The sequence below is a fragment of the Ctenopharyngodon idella genome, chromosome 7, assembly GCF_019924925.1.
Source record: "Ctenopharyngodon idella isolate HZGC_01 chromosome 7, HZGC01, whole genome shotgun sequence".
Lineage (NCBI taxonomy): Eukaryota > Metazoa > Chordata > Actinopteri > Cypriniformes > Xenocyprididae > Ctenopharyngodon > Ctenopharyngodon idella.
The window spans coordinates 49,025,060-49,041,806 of record NC_067226.1 but is presented as its reverse complement, the minus strand read 5'-3'; the positions used below and the strand labels follow the sequence as shown (position 1 = coordinate 49,041,806).

Below are 16,747 nucleotides of genomic sequence, written 5' to 3'. Positions count from 1 at the left end.
CTTTTTCTCTGATACTTAAAAAGAACAGCATTTATTTAATTTAAAATACAAATCATTACTCAATTATATTTCAGCATAAACATATAGGCTATTGCTATACAGGTAATGCATACAATGTAGCTAACATTTATATTTTATGTATGGTTGAAATGTTGCAAGTATATGTAAAGGATTTATCATAATGTGCTTTTTTAAGACATGCTATCAGTTCTGCTGTTGTTCATTATATCATTAGTGATGTTATTGAGTTTGTTGAGTCACCAGAAATAGAGTCATCGGTGTCCCAATGTGTGGTGAGTCAGGGTCCTTACTGTCCTATCCAGTGCCCAAATTCATGTACATGATATTCTGATTCACTACCTAGAAAGCAGATTGAGATGGAGCTATTGTGAAGTAGCTAGTCATCTCATAATAAAGATAAATTCCAAGGCTGATTTTCTTTTCCAGCTCACCACCTGCTTTTTCTTATAAACGTTAAGTGTTGTTATTAAATTTATTCAATATCTGTTTTACAGCACCTACGCCAAAGAGATAAAACACTGGAGGTAAGTGTCATTTACAATTTATTATATTGTTCCATGAGGATTGTGTAAACATTGAAACAAGGATGTTTGCTTAAAGGGTTAGTTCACACAAAAATGAAAATTCTGTCATTATTATTCAGAACTCTTTTTGTATGCAATTGAAATTCCAGAAATTACAGTATTGTAAACAAGTTTTAACCAGTTTGTTTAGTTCAGTACTGTAGTTATTATAGTCAAAAACAGAAATAAAATAATAACTAAATATCGGTTCTGTATATTGGTTATCGGGCATATAAACATGCAAATAATCGGTATCGCTTTTAAATAAATCAATATCGGTAAATCACTACTATTTTAACAGTGTCTTTAGTACCTTTCTGGAACTTGACAGTGGTGTAACGGCTCTAACACTGTTACCTTTAAAGGTTGTGTTTTTCCGCGCCATTAGGGGGCACTAACTATCTTCTTAGATGAGTACTTAGCCAGGTACTATACCTGAAGAAGTAGGCAAGAAGAAGAAGAAGAAGAAGAAGAAGAAGAAGAAGAAGAAGAGAAGAAGTAGGCAAGCATTTGGATAGAGGAAGCAATGGCTTTCTGGTGCTGTTCAAGCTTTCTTTCTGAGGTCCTATGATTGAGGAATTTGTTTCCTTTTGGTCAATCAATGGACTTTTATTTCTATGCTTTCTATCTTATGAGGAAAGTATTTCAAAAGGTTTGTTTCCACTGCCCACTTTGTTTGTCGCTGGACTCATGAACACTTGGGGCATTTTACACAAACACAAAGATCTGGGGGATTTTATATGTGGAAAAGAGGAGGATTCATTGTTGCATCAGGTTTGATTTGCTTATGTCAACAGTGGATTACCACTAATTGAACATTGATTTCCTAAAGTGTTGACTTTTGCATGGACATCACGAGTTCAGCCATTACCAAACATTGTTGGCTTCATCATCATTTACCATTCTTATTTCTGGTCCATCCCACCCCAAACATTGAACATTTTTTGAATATTTCTTGATTGTTTTTTCATTTCTTTTCATATTTTCTATTTGGTGTTTCGTTGTGTTTTGTGCAATGTAAATGTTTGTGATTGATTGTGGTGTTGAGTATAATATACATGCAATTCATTACAAGTTTTGGGTTTGTTGCTTCAAATCCATTGTTTGATAAACCAAATGAGGTCAACGTTCATCCAATGCAGGGGTGGGGAACGTTGATCCTGGAGGGCCATTGTCCTGCAGAGTTTAGCTCCAACCCTGAAGAAAACTACGGAGCCCCGGACATGACATGCAGGAAAAAAATAGTAGGCTAAATCGTGTGCACGATTTATTAATTCGTTCCCTCGATTTACTAAAACGTGCGCATGATTTATTATTTCGTTCCCTCAATTTATAAATCATGCACATTTTGTTTAGGTGTGCAGTGCGTTCATGTCGATGATGCCAAATGGTTGCACTCGATGAGCTACTGACGCTGCCCTGTTGCTATTTTTACCACAACACAACTCGGAATATAGTATATGATGCCACATTGTGCAGGTTTTGGTTGTAATTTTCAGTTGAAGGGCAACAAGAGAAGCAAGGCAAGTCTTCACTGCTTTACCAGTGATAAGAAGAGGAGTAAAGAATGGGAAGTTGTGACAAAGAATGACATTCAAACTACTGTTGTATGATTGATGTGTAAAATCGTCTGATATGTCACCTGAATGCATTACACACATGAGTTTTCTACTACATATTTCAGTAAGAGACTTATATTAAGCCATACAAGTCTTAATACCCAGGGTTCCCTTTAAGCTAAAAAGCTCTATAACCTAGCTTTATCCAACATTATTGGAGATACTGTTAAGTGCCCCTTATTAGATTACCAGATGTCCTTCTACGCTTAATGCAGGCAGCATCTGAGGAGGACTTTCACTCTTCTGACTTTTATAAATTCATATTACTTGTCAATTGATCAAGGCCTTGTATGATCCAGTCTTCCTGTTGTAGGCATATCAGTCTCTGTATCTCTTGCTTACTAAGCTGGATGTCCTTCCTCTTTGCTTACACTGTTGTCTTCTTCTAGCACTCTTCCTCTTTTTCACTGAACTCTTTGTCTGGCTCACCTCCGCTTGAGGTTGCAACATGCTCTCTTCACCCTCATGTGCCTTCTTGATAACATTTGTGGTTGGTTACAAACATAAAACTCAAAAACCTAACTTTCAAAACTGTTGTTTAGTCATCTTATTTTATAACAAACAAAGAAAGTATTGCAGTTATTTAATTTCATAATCATTCAAGTATATGCTCTTAACTTAAAAGCAAGCAAATAACTACATTGAAACAGTTAAACAGCACTATCAATATCAATATCCAAAACAATATCAGAAGCAACTATTGCATCTAATTGTGATATTTCTGGTTAAAATACACAAAATACAAAGAACACCAGGTTTGCTGTGCCTATTTACATGCTGCATACAATAATAATAATTTTATTTTACAGAAAACTTTTATTTTTTGGGAAAAAGCAGGCGACCTATAACTGTAAATTATAAATGTTATGTATACTTAATTCATACTGGAAGCCAGAGGGCCCCTCACGCAGAAAGTCAAAATATGCCTCATACAGACAGAGACAGAGAGACAGACAGAGAGAGGGAGAGTTCCATGAGAGATGGTCACACTTGAGTTGAGCTCCAGATAAATTGCGAGAAAAATTAGAAAATTTTGCTAATAACCTAGAGAAAATAGAAGATTCAACATAAAACATCATCTAGACAACATCTAGACAAAGCTTTTGTTGAATTAGGACAGTTTTTTTTTTTTAACACTGTCATGGTAGGTTACAATTGTCAGAATATGTCCCAGCATTGCAAAGAACCAACAGGAAAAGAAATGTGTGCCTGTAGCAGCATACTTATAGTAAATTAATACAGACTTCAGCATATTCTGAACCACTATAAAATAATAGACTTCTAACAACATCCTCCTGTTATGTGCAATAAGCAATATAACAATATTATATAATAATAATAATAATACAGCAATAACATAACTTGCATATAGTGTGGCTTGTTAAGGGGAGCGTTTCACTGTTCCACTCACTCCGCACCAGTGGATGTGCATGCCACTGACTGTCCAGGCGCTGCATTTTTGCAGAGTTCCGCCTTTTATCTTCTGTCAGCATTACATTATCAATTAACATTTAGGAAATCGATTTTTGACATTTGTGAATCGATTCAGAATCACCACGATGCATCAAAGAATCGAATTTTCCCCCTATCCCTAGTTGCAAAGCACTTGGACTACATCAGAAATACAAAAGTAAATCCGTTTACTGTCAGGAATTTGTTGTGTCGAGTTGCATCGCGCCGCATCCAGTGTAGACAGTATCACTGATTATAATGGGTTCTATTATCTTTTGACGCGTCTCGTCGCGCCCCTCACGTCCGGTGTAGACCCGGTGTTACTCCAGTCATCAGTGTCATGTGATCCTTCAGAAATCATTTTAATATGCTGATTTATTAGCAATGTTGGAAACGGTTGTGCTGTTTAATATTTCTTAATAACCTTTGATACTTTTTTCTTTTTCTCTGATACTTAAAAAGAACAGCATTTATTTAATTTAAAATACAAATCATTACTCAATTATATTTCAGCATAAACATATAGGCTATTGCTATACAGGTAATGCATACAATGTAGCTAACATTTATATTTTATGTATGGTTGAAATGTTGCAAGTATATGTAAAGGATTTATCATAATGTGCTTTTTTAAGACATGCTATCAGTTCTGCTGTTGTTCATTATATCATTAGTGATGTTATTGAGTTTGTTGAGTCACCAGAAATAGAGTCATCGGTGTCCCAATGTGTGGTGAGTCAGGGTCCTTACTGTCCTATCCAGTGCCCAAATTCATGTACATGATATTCTGATTCACTACCTAGAAAGCAGATTGAGATGGAGCTATTGTGAAGTAGCTAGTCATCTCATAATAAAGATAAATTCCAAGGCTGATTTTCTTTTCCAGCTCACCACCTGCTTTTTCTTATAAACGTTAAGTGTTGTTATTAAATTTATTCAATATCTGTTTTACAGCACCTACGCCAAAGAGATAAAACACTGGAGGTAAGTGTCATTTACAATTTATTATATTGTTCCATGAGGATTGTGTAAACATTGAAACAAGGATGTTTGCTTAAAGGGTTAGTTCACACAAAAATGAAAATTCTGTCATTATTATTCAGAACTCTTTTTGTATGCAATTGAAATTCCAGAAATTACAGTATTGTAAACAAGTTTTAACCAGTTTGTTTAGTTCAGTACTGTAGTTATTATAGTCAAAAACAGAAATAAAATAATAACTAAATATCGGTTCTGTATATTGGTTATCGGGCATATAAACATGCAAATAATCGGTATCGCTTTTAAATAAATCAATATCGGTAAATCACTACTATTTTAACAGTGTCTTTAGTACCTTTCTGGAACTTGACAGTGGTGTAACGGCTCTAACACTGTTACCTTTAAAGGTTGTGTTTTTCCGCGCCATTAGGGGGCACTAACTATCTTCTTAGATGAGTACTTAGCCAGGTACTATACCTGAAGAAGTAGGCAAGAAGAAGAAGAAGAAGAAGAAGAGAAGAAGTAGGCAAGCATTTGGATAGAGGAAGCAATGGCTTTCTGGTGCTGTTCAAGCTTTCTTTCTGAGGTCCTATGATTGAGGAATTTGTTTCCTTTTGGTCAATCAATGGACTTTTATTTCTATGCTTTCTATCTTATGAGGAAAGTATTTCAAAAGGTTTGTTTCCACTGCCCACTTCGTTTGTCGCTGGACTCATGAACACTTGGGGCATTTTACACAAACACAAAGATCTGGGGGATTTTATATGTGGAAAAGAGGAGGATTCATTGTTGCATCAGGTTTGATTTGCTTATGTCAACAGTGGATTACCACTAATTGAACATTGATTTCCTAAAGTGTTGACTTTTGCATGGACATCACGAGTTCAGCCATTACCAAACATTGTTGGCTTCATCATCATTTACCATTCTTATTTCTGGTCCATCCCACCCCAAACATTGAACATTTTTTGAATATTTCTTGATTGTTTTTTCATTTCTTTTCATATTTTCTATTTGGTGTTTCGTTGTGTTTTGTGCAATGTAAATGTTTGTGATTGATTGTGGTGTTGAGTATAATATACATGCAATTCATTACAAGTTTTGGGTTTGTTGCTTCAAATCCATTGTTTGATAAACCAAATGAGGTCAACGTTCATCCAATGCAGGGGTGGGGAACGTTGATCCTGGAGGGCCATTGTCCTGCAGAGTTTAGCTCCAACCCTGAAGAAAACTACGGAGCCCCGGACATGACATGCAGGAAAAAAATAGTAGGCTAAATCGTGTGCACGATTTATTAATTCGTTCCCTCGATTTACTAAAACGTGCGCATGATTTATTATTTCGTTCCCTCAATTTATAAATCATGCACATTTTGTTTAGGTGTGCAGTGCGTTCATGTCGATGATGCCAAATGGTTGCACTCGATGAGCTACTGACGCTGCCCTGTTGCTATTTTTACCACAACACAACTCGGAATATAGTATATGATGCCACATTGTGCAGGTTTTGGTTGTAATTTTCAGTTGAAGGGCAACAAGAGAAGCAAGGCAAGTCTTCACTGCTTTACCAGTGATAAGAAGAGGAGTAAAGAATGGGAAGTTGTGACAAAGAATGACATTCAAACTACTGTTGTATGATTGATGTGTAAAATCGTCTGATATGTCACCTGAATGCATTACACACATGAGTTTTCTACTACATATTTCAGTAAGAGACTTATATTAAGCCATACAAGTCTTAATACCCAGGGTTCCCTTTAAGCTAAAAAGCTCTATAACCTAGCTTTATCCAACATTATTGGAGATACTGTTAAGTGCCCCTTATTAGATTACCAGATGTCCTTCTACGCTTAATGCAGGCAGCATCTGAGGAGGACTTTCACTCTTCTGACTTTTATAAATTCATATTACTTGTCAATTGATCAAGGCCTTGTATGATCCAGTCTTCCTGTTGTAGGCATATCAGTCTCTGTATCTCTTGCTTACTAAGCTGGATGTCCTTCCTCTTTGCTTACACTGTTGTCTTCTTCTAGCACTCTTCCTCTTTTTCACTGAACTCTTTGTCTGGCTCACCTCCGCTTGAGGTTGCAACATGCTCTCTTCACCCTCATGTGCCTTCTTGATAACATTTGTGGTTGGTTACAAACATAAAACTCAAAAACCTAACTTTCAAAACTGTTGTTTAGTCATCTTATTTTATAACAAACAAAGAAAGTATTGCAGTTATTTAATTTCATAATCATTCAAGTATATGCTCTTAACTTAAAAGCAAGCAAATAACTACATTGAAACAGTTAAACAGCACTATCAATATCAATATCCAAAACAATATCAGAAGCAACTATTGCATCTAATTGTGATATTTCTGGTTAAAATACACAAAATACAAAGAACACCAGGTTTGCTGTGCCTATTTACATGCTGCATACAATAATAATAATTTTATTTTACAGAAAACTTTTATTTTTTGGGAAAAAGCAGGCGACCTATAACTGTAAATTATAAATGTTATGTATACTTAATTCATACTGGAAGCCAGAGGGCCCCTCACGCAGAAAGTCAAAATATGCCTCATACAGACAGAGACAGAGAGACAGACAGAGAGAGGGAGAGTTCCATGAGAGATGGTCACACTTGAGTTGAGCTCCAGATAAATTGCGAGAAAAATTAGAAAATTTTGCTAATAACCTAGAGAAAATAGAAGATTCAACATAAAACATCATCTAGACAACATCTAGACAAAGCTTTTGTTGAATTAGGACAGTTTTTTTTTTTTAACACTGTCATGGTAGGTTACAATTGTCAGAATATGTCCCAGCATTGCAAAGAACCAACAGGAAAAGAAATGTGTGCCTGTAGCAGCATACTTATAGTAAATTAATACAGACTTCAGCATATTCTGAACCACTATAAAATAATAGACTTCTAACAACATCCTCCTGTTATGTGCAATAAGCAATATAACAATATTATATAATAATAATAATAATACAGCAATAACATAACTTGCATATAGTGTGGCTTGTTAAGGGGAGCGTTTCACTGTTCCACTCACTCCGCACCAGTGGATGTGCATGCCACTGACTGTCCAGGCGCTGCATTTTTGCAGAGTTCCGCCTTTTATCTTCTGTCAGCATTACATTATCAATTAACATTTAGGAAATCGATTTTTGACATTTGTGAATCGATTCAGAATCACCACGATGCATCAAAGAATCGAATTTTCCCCCTATCCCTAGTTGCAAAGCACTTGGACTACATCAGAAATACAAAAGTAAATCCGTTTACTGTCAGGAATTTGTTGTGTCGAGTTGCATCGCGCCGCATCCAGTGTAGACAGTATCACTGATTATAATGGGTTCTATTATCTTTTGACGCGTCTCGTCGCGCCCCTCACGTCCAGTGTAGACCCGGTGTTACTCCAGTCATCAGTGTCATGTGATCCTTCAGAAATCATTTTAATATGCTGATTTATTAGCAATGTTGGAAACGGTTGTGCTGTTTAATATTTCTTAATAACCTTTGATACTTTTTTCTTTTTCTCTGATACTTAAAAAGAACAGCATTTATTTAATTTAAAATACAAATCATTACTCAATTATATTTCAGCATAAACATATAGGCTATTGCTATACAGGTAATGCATACAATGTAGCTAACATTTATATTTTATGTATGGTTGAAATGTTGCAAGTATATGTAAAGGATTTATCATAATGTGCTTTTTTAAGACATGCTATCAGTTCTGCTGTTGTTCATTATATCATTAGTGATGTTATTGAGTTTGTTGAGTCACCAGAAATAGAGTCATCGGTGTCCCAATGTGTGGTGAGTCAGGGTCCTTACTGTCCTATCCAGTGCCCAAATTCATGTACATGATATTCTGATTCACTACCTAGAAAGCAGATTGAGATGGAGCTATTGTGAAGTAGCTAGTCATCTCATAATAAAGATAAATTCCAAGGCTGATTTTCTTTTCCAGCTCACCACCTGCTTTTTCTTATAAACGTTAAGTGTTGTTATTAAATTTATTCAATATCTGTTTTACAGCACCTACGCCAAAGAGATAAAACACTGGAGGTAAGTGTCATTTACAATTTATTATATTGTTCCATGAGGATTGTGTAAACATTGAAACAAGGATGTTTGCTTAAAGGGTTAGTTCACACAAAAATGAAAATTCTGTCATTATTATTCAGAACTCTTTTTGTATGCAATTGAAATTCCAGAAATTACAGTATTGTAAACAAGTTTTAACCAGTTTGTTTAGTTCAGTACTGTAGTTATTATAGTCAAAAACAGAAATAAAATAATAACTAAATATCGGTTCTGTATATTGGTTATCGGGCATATAAACATGCAAATAATCGGTATCGCTTTTAAATAAATCAATATCGGTAAATCACTACTATTTTAACAGTGTCTTTAGTACCTTTCTGGAACTTGACAGTGGTGTAACGGCTCTAACACTGTTACCTTTAAAGGTTGTGTTTTTCCGCGCCATTAGGGGGCACTAACTATCTTCTTAGATGAGTACTTAGCCAGGTACTATACCTGAAGAAGTAGGCAAGAAGAAGAAGAAGAAGAAGAAGAAGAAGAGAAGAAGTAGGCAAGCATTTGGATAGAGGAAGCAATGGCTTTCTGGTGCTGTTCAAGCTTTCTTTCTGAGGTCCTATGATTGAGGAATTTGTTTCCTTTTGGTCAATCAATGGACTTTTATTTCTATGCTTTCTATCTTATGAGGAAAGTATTTCAAAAGGTTTGTTTCCACTGCCCACTTCGTTTGTCGCTGGACTCATGAACACTTGGGGCATTTTACACAAACACAAAGATCTGGGGGATTTTATATGTGGAAAAGAGGAGGATTCATTGTTGCATCAGGTTTGATTTGCTTATGTCAACAGTGGATTACCACTAATTGAACATTGATTTCCTAAAGTGTTGACTTTTGCATGGACATCACGAGTTCAGCCATTACCAAACATTGTTGGCTTCATCATCATTTACCATTCTTATTTCTGGTCCATCCCACCCCAAACATTGAACATTTTTTGAATATTTCTTGATTGTTTTTTCATTTCTTTTCATATTTTCTATTTGGTGTTTCGTTGTGTTTTGTGCAATGTAAATGTTTGTGATTGATTGTGGTGTTGAGTATAATATACATGCAATTCATTACAAGTTTTGGGTTTGTTGCTTCAAATCCATTGTTTGATAAACCAAATGAGGTCAACGTTCATCCAATGCAGGGGTGGGGAACGTTGATCCTGGAGGGCCATTGTCCTGCAGAGTTTAGCTCCAACCCTGAAGAAAACTACGGAGCCCCGGACATGACATGCAGGAAAAAAATAGTAGGCTAAATCGTGTGCACGATTTATTAATTCGTTCCCTCGATTTACTAAAACGTGCGCATGATTTATTATTTCGTTCCCTCAATTTATAAATCATGCACATTTTGTTTAGGTGTGCAGTGCGTTCATGTCGATGATGCCAAATGGTTGCACTCGATGAGCTACTGACGCTGCCCTGTTGCTATTTTTACCACAACACAACTCGGAATATAGTATATGATGCCACATTGTGCAGGTTTTGGTTGTAATTTTCAGTTGAAGGGCAACAAGAGAAGCAAGGCAAGTCTTCACTGCTTTACCAGTGATAAGAAGAGGAGTAAAGAATGGGAAGTTGTGACAAAGAATGACATTCAAACTACTGTTGTATGATTGATGTGTAAAATCGTCTGATATGTCACCTGAATGCATTACACACATGAGTTTTCTACTACATATTTCAGTAAGAGATTTATATTAAGCCATACAAGTCTTAATACCCAGGGTTCCCTTTAAGCTAAAAAGCTCTATAACCTAGCTTTATCCAACATTATTGGAGATACTGTTAAGTGCCCCTTATTAGATTACCAGATGTCCTTCTACGCTTAATGCAGGCAGCATCTGAGGAGGACTTTCACTCTTCTGACTTTTATAAATTCATATTACTCGTCAATTGATCAAGGCCTTGTATGATCCAGTCTTCCTGTTGTAGGCATATCAGTCTCTGTATCTCTTGCTTACTAAGCTGGATGTCCTTCCTCTTTGCTTACACTGTTGTCTTCTTCTAGCACTCTTCCTCTTTTTCACTGAACTCTTTGTCTGGCTCACCTCCGCTTGAGGTTGCAACATGCTCTCTTCACCCTCATGTGCCTTCTTGATAACATTTGTGGTTGGTTACAAACATAAAACTCAAAAACCTAACTTTCAAAACTGTTGTTTAGTCATCTTATTTTATAACAAACAAAGAAAGTATTGCAGTTATTTAATTTCATAATCATTCAAGTATATGCTCTTAACTTAAAAGCAAGCAAATAACTACATTGAAACAGTTAAACAGCACTATCAATATCAATATCCAAAACAATATCAGAAGCAACTATTGCATCTAATTGTGATATTTCTGGTTAAAATACACAAAATACAAAGAACACCAGGTTTGCTGTGCCTATTTACATGCTGCATACAATAATAATAATTTTATTTTACAGAAAACTTTTATTTTTTGGGAAAAAGCAGGCGACCTATAACTGTAAATTATAAATGTTATGTATACTTAATTCATACTGGAAGCCAGAGGGCCCCTCACGCAGAAAGTCAAAATATGCCTCATATAGACAGAGACAGAGAGACAGACAGAGAGAGGGAGAGTTCCATGAGAGATGGTCACACTTGAGTTGAGCTCCAGATAAATTGCGAGAAAAATTAGAAAATTTTGCTAATAACCTAGAGAAAATAGAAGATTCAACATAAAACATCATCTAGACAACATCTAGACAAAGCTTTTGTTGAATTAGGACAGTTTTTTTTTTTTAACACTGTCATGGTAGGTTACAATTGTCAGAATATGTCCCAGCATTGCAAAGAACCAACAGGAAAAGAAATGTGTGCCTGTAGCAGCATACTTATAGTAAATTAATACAGACTTCAGCATATTCTGAACCACTATAAATAATAGACTTCTAACAACATCCTCCTGTTATGTGCAATAAGCAATATAACAATATTATATAATAATAATAATAATACAGCAATAACATAACTTGCATATAGTGTGGCTTGTTAAGGGGAGCGTTTCACTGTTCCACTCACTCCGCACCAGTGGATGTGCATGCCACTGACTGTCCAGGCGCTGCATTTTTGCAGAGTTCCGCCTTTTATCTTCTGTCAGCATTACATTATCAATTAACATTTAGGAAATCGATTTTTGACATTTGTGAATCGATTCAGAATCACCACGATGCATCAAAGAATCGAATTTTCCCCCTATCCCTAGTTGCAAAGCACTTGGACTACATCAGAAATACAAAAGTAAATCCGTTTACTGTCAGGAATTTGTTGTGTCGAGTTGCATCGCGCCGCATCCAGTGTAGACAGTATCACTGATTATAATGGGTTCTATTATCTTTTGACGCGTCTCGTCGCGCCCCTCACGTCCAGTGTAGACCCGGTGTTACTCCAGTCATCAGTGTCATGTGATCCTTCAGAAATCATTTTAATATGCTGATTTATTAGCAATGTTGGAAACGGTTGTGCTGTTTAATATTTCTTAATAACCTTTGATACTTTTTTCTTTTTCTCTGATACTTAAAAAGAACAGCATTTATTTAATTTAAAATACAAATCATTACTCAATTATATTTCAGCATAAACATATAGGCTATTGCTATACAGGTAATGCATACAATGTAGCTAACATTTATATTTTATGTATGGTTGAAATGTTGCAAGTATATGTAAAGGATTTATCATAATGTGCTTTTTTAAGACATGCTATCAGTTCTGCTGTTGTTCATTATATCATTAGTGATGTTATTGAGTTTGTTGAGTCACCAGAAATAGAGTCATCGGTGTCCCAATGTGTGGTGAGTCAGGGTCCTTACTGTCCTATCCAGTGCCCAAATTCATGTACATGATATTCTGATTCACTACCTAGAAAGCAGATTGAGATGGAGCTATTGTGAAGTAGCTAGTCATCTCATAATAAAGATAAATTCCAAGGCTGATTTTCTTTTCCAGCTCACCACCTGCTTTTTCTTATAAACGTTAAGTGTTGTTATTAAATTTATTCAATATCTGTTTTACAGCACCTACGCCAAAGAGATAAAACACTGGAGGTAAGTGTCATTTACAATTTATTATATTGTTCCATGAGGATTGTGTAAACATTGAAACAAGGATGTTTGCTTAAAGGGTTAGTTCACACAAAAATGAAAATTCTGTCATTATTATTCAGAACTCTTTTTGTATGCAATTGAAATTCCAGAAATTACAGTATTGTAAACAAGTTTTAACCAGTTTGTTTAGTTCAGTACTGTAGTTATTATAGTCAAAAACAGAAATAAAATAATAACTAAATATCGGTTCTGTATATTGGTTATCGGGCATATAAACATGCAAATAATCGGTATCGCTTTTAAATAAATCAATATCGGTAAATCACTACTATTTTAACAGTGTCTTTAGTACCTTTCTGGAACTTGACAGTGGTGTAACGGCTCTAACACTGTTACCTTTAAAGGTTGTGTTTTTCCGCGCCATTAGGGGGCACTAACTATCTTCTTAGATGAGTACTTAGCCAGGTACTATACCTGAAGAAGTAGGCAAGAAGAAGAAGAAGAAGAAGAAGAAGAAGAAGAAGAAGAAGAAGAAGAAGAGAAGAAGTAGGCAAGCATTTGGATAGAGGAAGCAATGGCTTTCTGGTGCTGTTCAAGCTTTCTTTCTGAGGTCCTATGATTGAGGAATTTGTTTCCTTTTGGTCAATCAATGGACTTTTATTTCTATGCTTTCTATCTTATGAGGAAAGTATTTCAAAAGGTTTGTTTCCACTGCCCACTTTGTTTGTCGCTGGACTCATGAACACTTGGGGCATTTTACACAAACACAAAGATCTGGGGGATTTTATATGTGGAAAAGAGGAGGATTCATTGTTGCATCAGGTTTGATTTGCTTATGTCAACAGTGGATTACCACTAATTGAACATTGATTTCCTAAAGTGTTGACTTTTGCATGGACATCACGAGTTCAGCCATTACCAAACATTGTTGGCTTCATCATCATTTACCATTCTTATTTCTGGTCCATCCCACCCCAAACATTGAACATTTTTTGAATATTTCTTGATTGTTTTTTCATTTCTTTTCATATTTTCTATTTGGTGTTTCGTTGTGTTTTGTGCAATGTAAATGTTTGTGATTGATTGTGGTGTTGAATATAATATACATGCAATTCATTACAAGTTTTGGGTTTGTTGCTTCAAATCCATTGTTTGATAAACCAAATGAGGTCAACGTTCATCCAATGCAGGGGTGGGGAACGTTGATCCTGGAGGGCCATTGTCCTGCAGAGTTTAGCTCCAACCCTGAAGAAAACTACGGAGCCCCGGACATGACATGCAGGAAAAAAATAGTAGGCTAAATCGTGTGCACGATTTATTAATTCGTTCCCTCGATTTACTAAAACGTGCGCATGATTTATTATTTCGTTCCCTCAATTTATAAATCATGCACATTTTGTTTAGGTGTGCAGTGCGTTCATGTCGATGATGCCAAATGGTTGCACTCGATGAGCTACTGACGCTGCCCTGTTGCTATTTTTACCACAACACAACTCGGAATATAGTATATGATGCCACATTGTGCAGGTTTTGGTTGTAATTTTCAGTTGAAGGGCAACAAGAGAAGCAAGGCAAGTCTTCACTGCTTTACCAGTGATAAGAAGAGGAGTAAAGAATGGGAAGTTGTGACAAAGAATGACATTCAAACTACTGTTGTATGATTGATGTGTAAAATCGTCTGATATGTCACCTGAATGCATTACACACATGAGTTTTCTACTACATATTTCAGTAAGAGATTTATATTAAGCCATACAAGTCTTAATACCCAGGGTTCCCTTTAAGCTAAAAAGCTCTATAACCTAGCTTTATCCAACATTATTGGAGATACTGTTAAGTGCCCCTTATTAGATTACCAGATGTCCTTCTACGCTTAATGCAGGCAGCATCTGAGGAGGACTTTCACTCTTCTGACTTTTATAAATTCATATTACTCGTCAATTGATCAAGGCCTTGTATGATCCAGTCTTCCTGTTGTAGGCATATCAGTCTCTGTATCTCTTGCTTACTAAGCTGGATGTCCTTCCTCTTTGCTTACGCTGTTGTCTTCTTCTAGCACTCTTCCTCTTTTTCACTGAACTCTTTGTCTGGCTCACCTCCGCTTGAGGTTGCAACATGCTCTCTTCACCCTCATGTGCCTTCTTGATAACATTTGTGGTTGGTTACAAACATAAAACTCAAAAACCTAACTTTCAAAACTGTTGTTTAGTCATCTTATTTTATAACAAACAAAGAAAGTATTGCAGTTATTTAATTTCATAATCATTCAAGTATATGCTCTTAACTTAAAAGCAAGCAAATAACTACATTGAAACAGTTAAACAGCACTATCAATATCAATATCCAAAACAATATCAGAAGCAACTATTGCATCTAATTGTGATATTTCTGGTTAAAATACACAAAATACAAAGAACACCAGGTTTGCTGTGCCTATTTACATGCTGCATACAATAATAATAATTTTATTTTACAGAAAACTTTTATTTTTTGGGAAAAAGCAGGCGACCTATAACTGTAAATTATAAATGTTATGTATACTTAATTCATACTGGAAGCCAGAGGGCCCCTCACGCAGAAAGTCAAAATATGCCTCATATAGACAGAGACAGAGAGACAGACAGAGAGAGGGAGAGTTCCATGAGAGATGGTCACACTTGAGTTGAGCTCCAGATAAATTGCGAGAAAAATTAGAAAATTTTGCTAATAACCTAGAGAAAATAGAAGATTCAACATAAAACATCATCTAGACAACATCTAGACAAAGCTTTTGTTGAATTAGGACAGTTTTTTTTTTTTAACACTGTCACCTGAATCTGAGGAAAATTCAAGAGGAGATAATCACAGGACAAACCTCTGCAGAAGAGGATATTCATGTTTGAAAGGATAACATCAAGCAACATAAACAACAACAACAACTAAGAAGAAAACTTACAGGAAAAGAGAGGTAAAGACATTTGAAAAGACAGTGCTATTTATCTCTCATTGGATATTTGCTTGAAAGAACAGCACAGAAAAACATTTTGGACACAACAGGAATTTTGGAGAAAGGAATTTCTTTTTTTTCTTTTTTTTCTCTTTTTTCTCTCCATCTTCACAAAATCAGTGAAAAGTCATATTTTGGCTTATTTATTATTTTATTATTATTATTATTATTATCTTCACTGAGAGAAAATAAACAAAAAAACTGGCAGTTATTTCAGTTGATTCTGTTTACATTCTAAATCAACTATGGCCAGTACATCATCTTGGCCCCGCTCCTTCTGCCCTCAGAAGAGTTCTGAAGCCTCCAACCAGAGCGTTAGGCCTAAACAACCCCCATATGTGGAGGTCATCGCACTGCACTATCCCAAAGATGTCACAAATGAAACAGCACGTAAAGTCTACAAAAACAAAAGACTGACTGACAACCCAGAAACACTTTTTGCAGACCTACATAAAGATGGCAGCATAAGTAACCTGATATTCTACACCAACAAGCCCTATGCATGGCACAAGGCCATCATTACACATTACCCCTCTGCTGAAAGAAAAGGCATCTCTGGGGGTTTCCAACTAAAAATAAGAAACGAGGAAGACACAACTACTACCAACGTTAATATCTACAAAACAACGGGTATAGTGGTGGTAAAGAGCATCAATGGGCTCTTCGAACAAGACTTCCTCTGCATCAAAGACAGAGCACAGAAAGAGACCATTACCAGCGACCAACTAATCACTCCTGAGGAGTCAGTCTCCCACACCATCCACACAGATGAGGATCAGACAGAACAGAGAGACCCTTCGAGCATAAACCAGACCAAAGACCCCCATTCACACTGCTATTGCACTGACATGAGGGAGAGGTTCACAGAGCTAGAGGGGGAAATGGTACAGCTCAAGGAGATGATCTTTTCCTTGCAAAAAGTTCAGACAACAGACCAAACCAGCAACAGCCCCACAGCCAAGCAC

The 16,747-nt window shown here is 36.1% G+C and overlaps 1 protein-coding gene across 12 annotated transcripts in view; it reads left to right on the top strand.

Annotated features, from left to right (window-relative positions):
* Positions 1 to 367: 367 nt before the first annotated feature.
* The window catches only part of LOC127516798 (hydroperoxide isomerase ALOXE3-like), a 38,016-nt gene continuing 21,636 nt past the window's right edge, over positions 368 to 16,747 (top strand). For 3 of the 12 annotated variants that reach the window (XR_007931085.1, XM_051901673.1, XM_051901683.1), the window contains exons 1-2: positions 4,462 to 4,639; positions 12,767 to 12,796. The gene's annotated coding sequence lies outside the window, so the exon portion shown is untranslated. Of the gene's footprint in view, positions 546 to 4,461; positions 4,640 to 8,685; positions 8,716 to 12,766; positions 12,797 to 16,747 lie in introns of those variants that run through there. The other 9 variants (XM_051901680.1, XM_051901678.1, XM_051901677.1 and 6 more) reach the window with 9 other exon arrangements.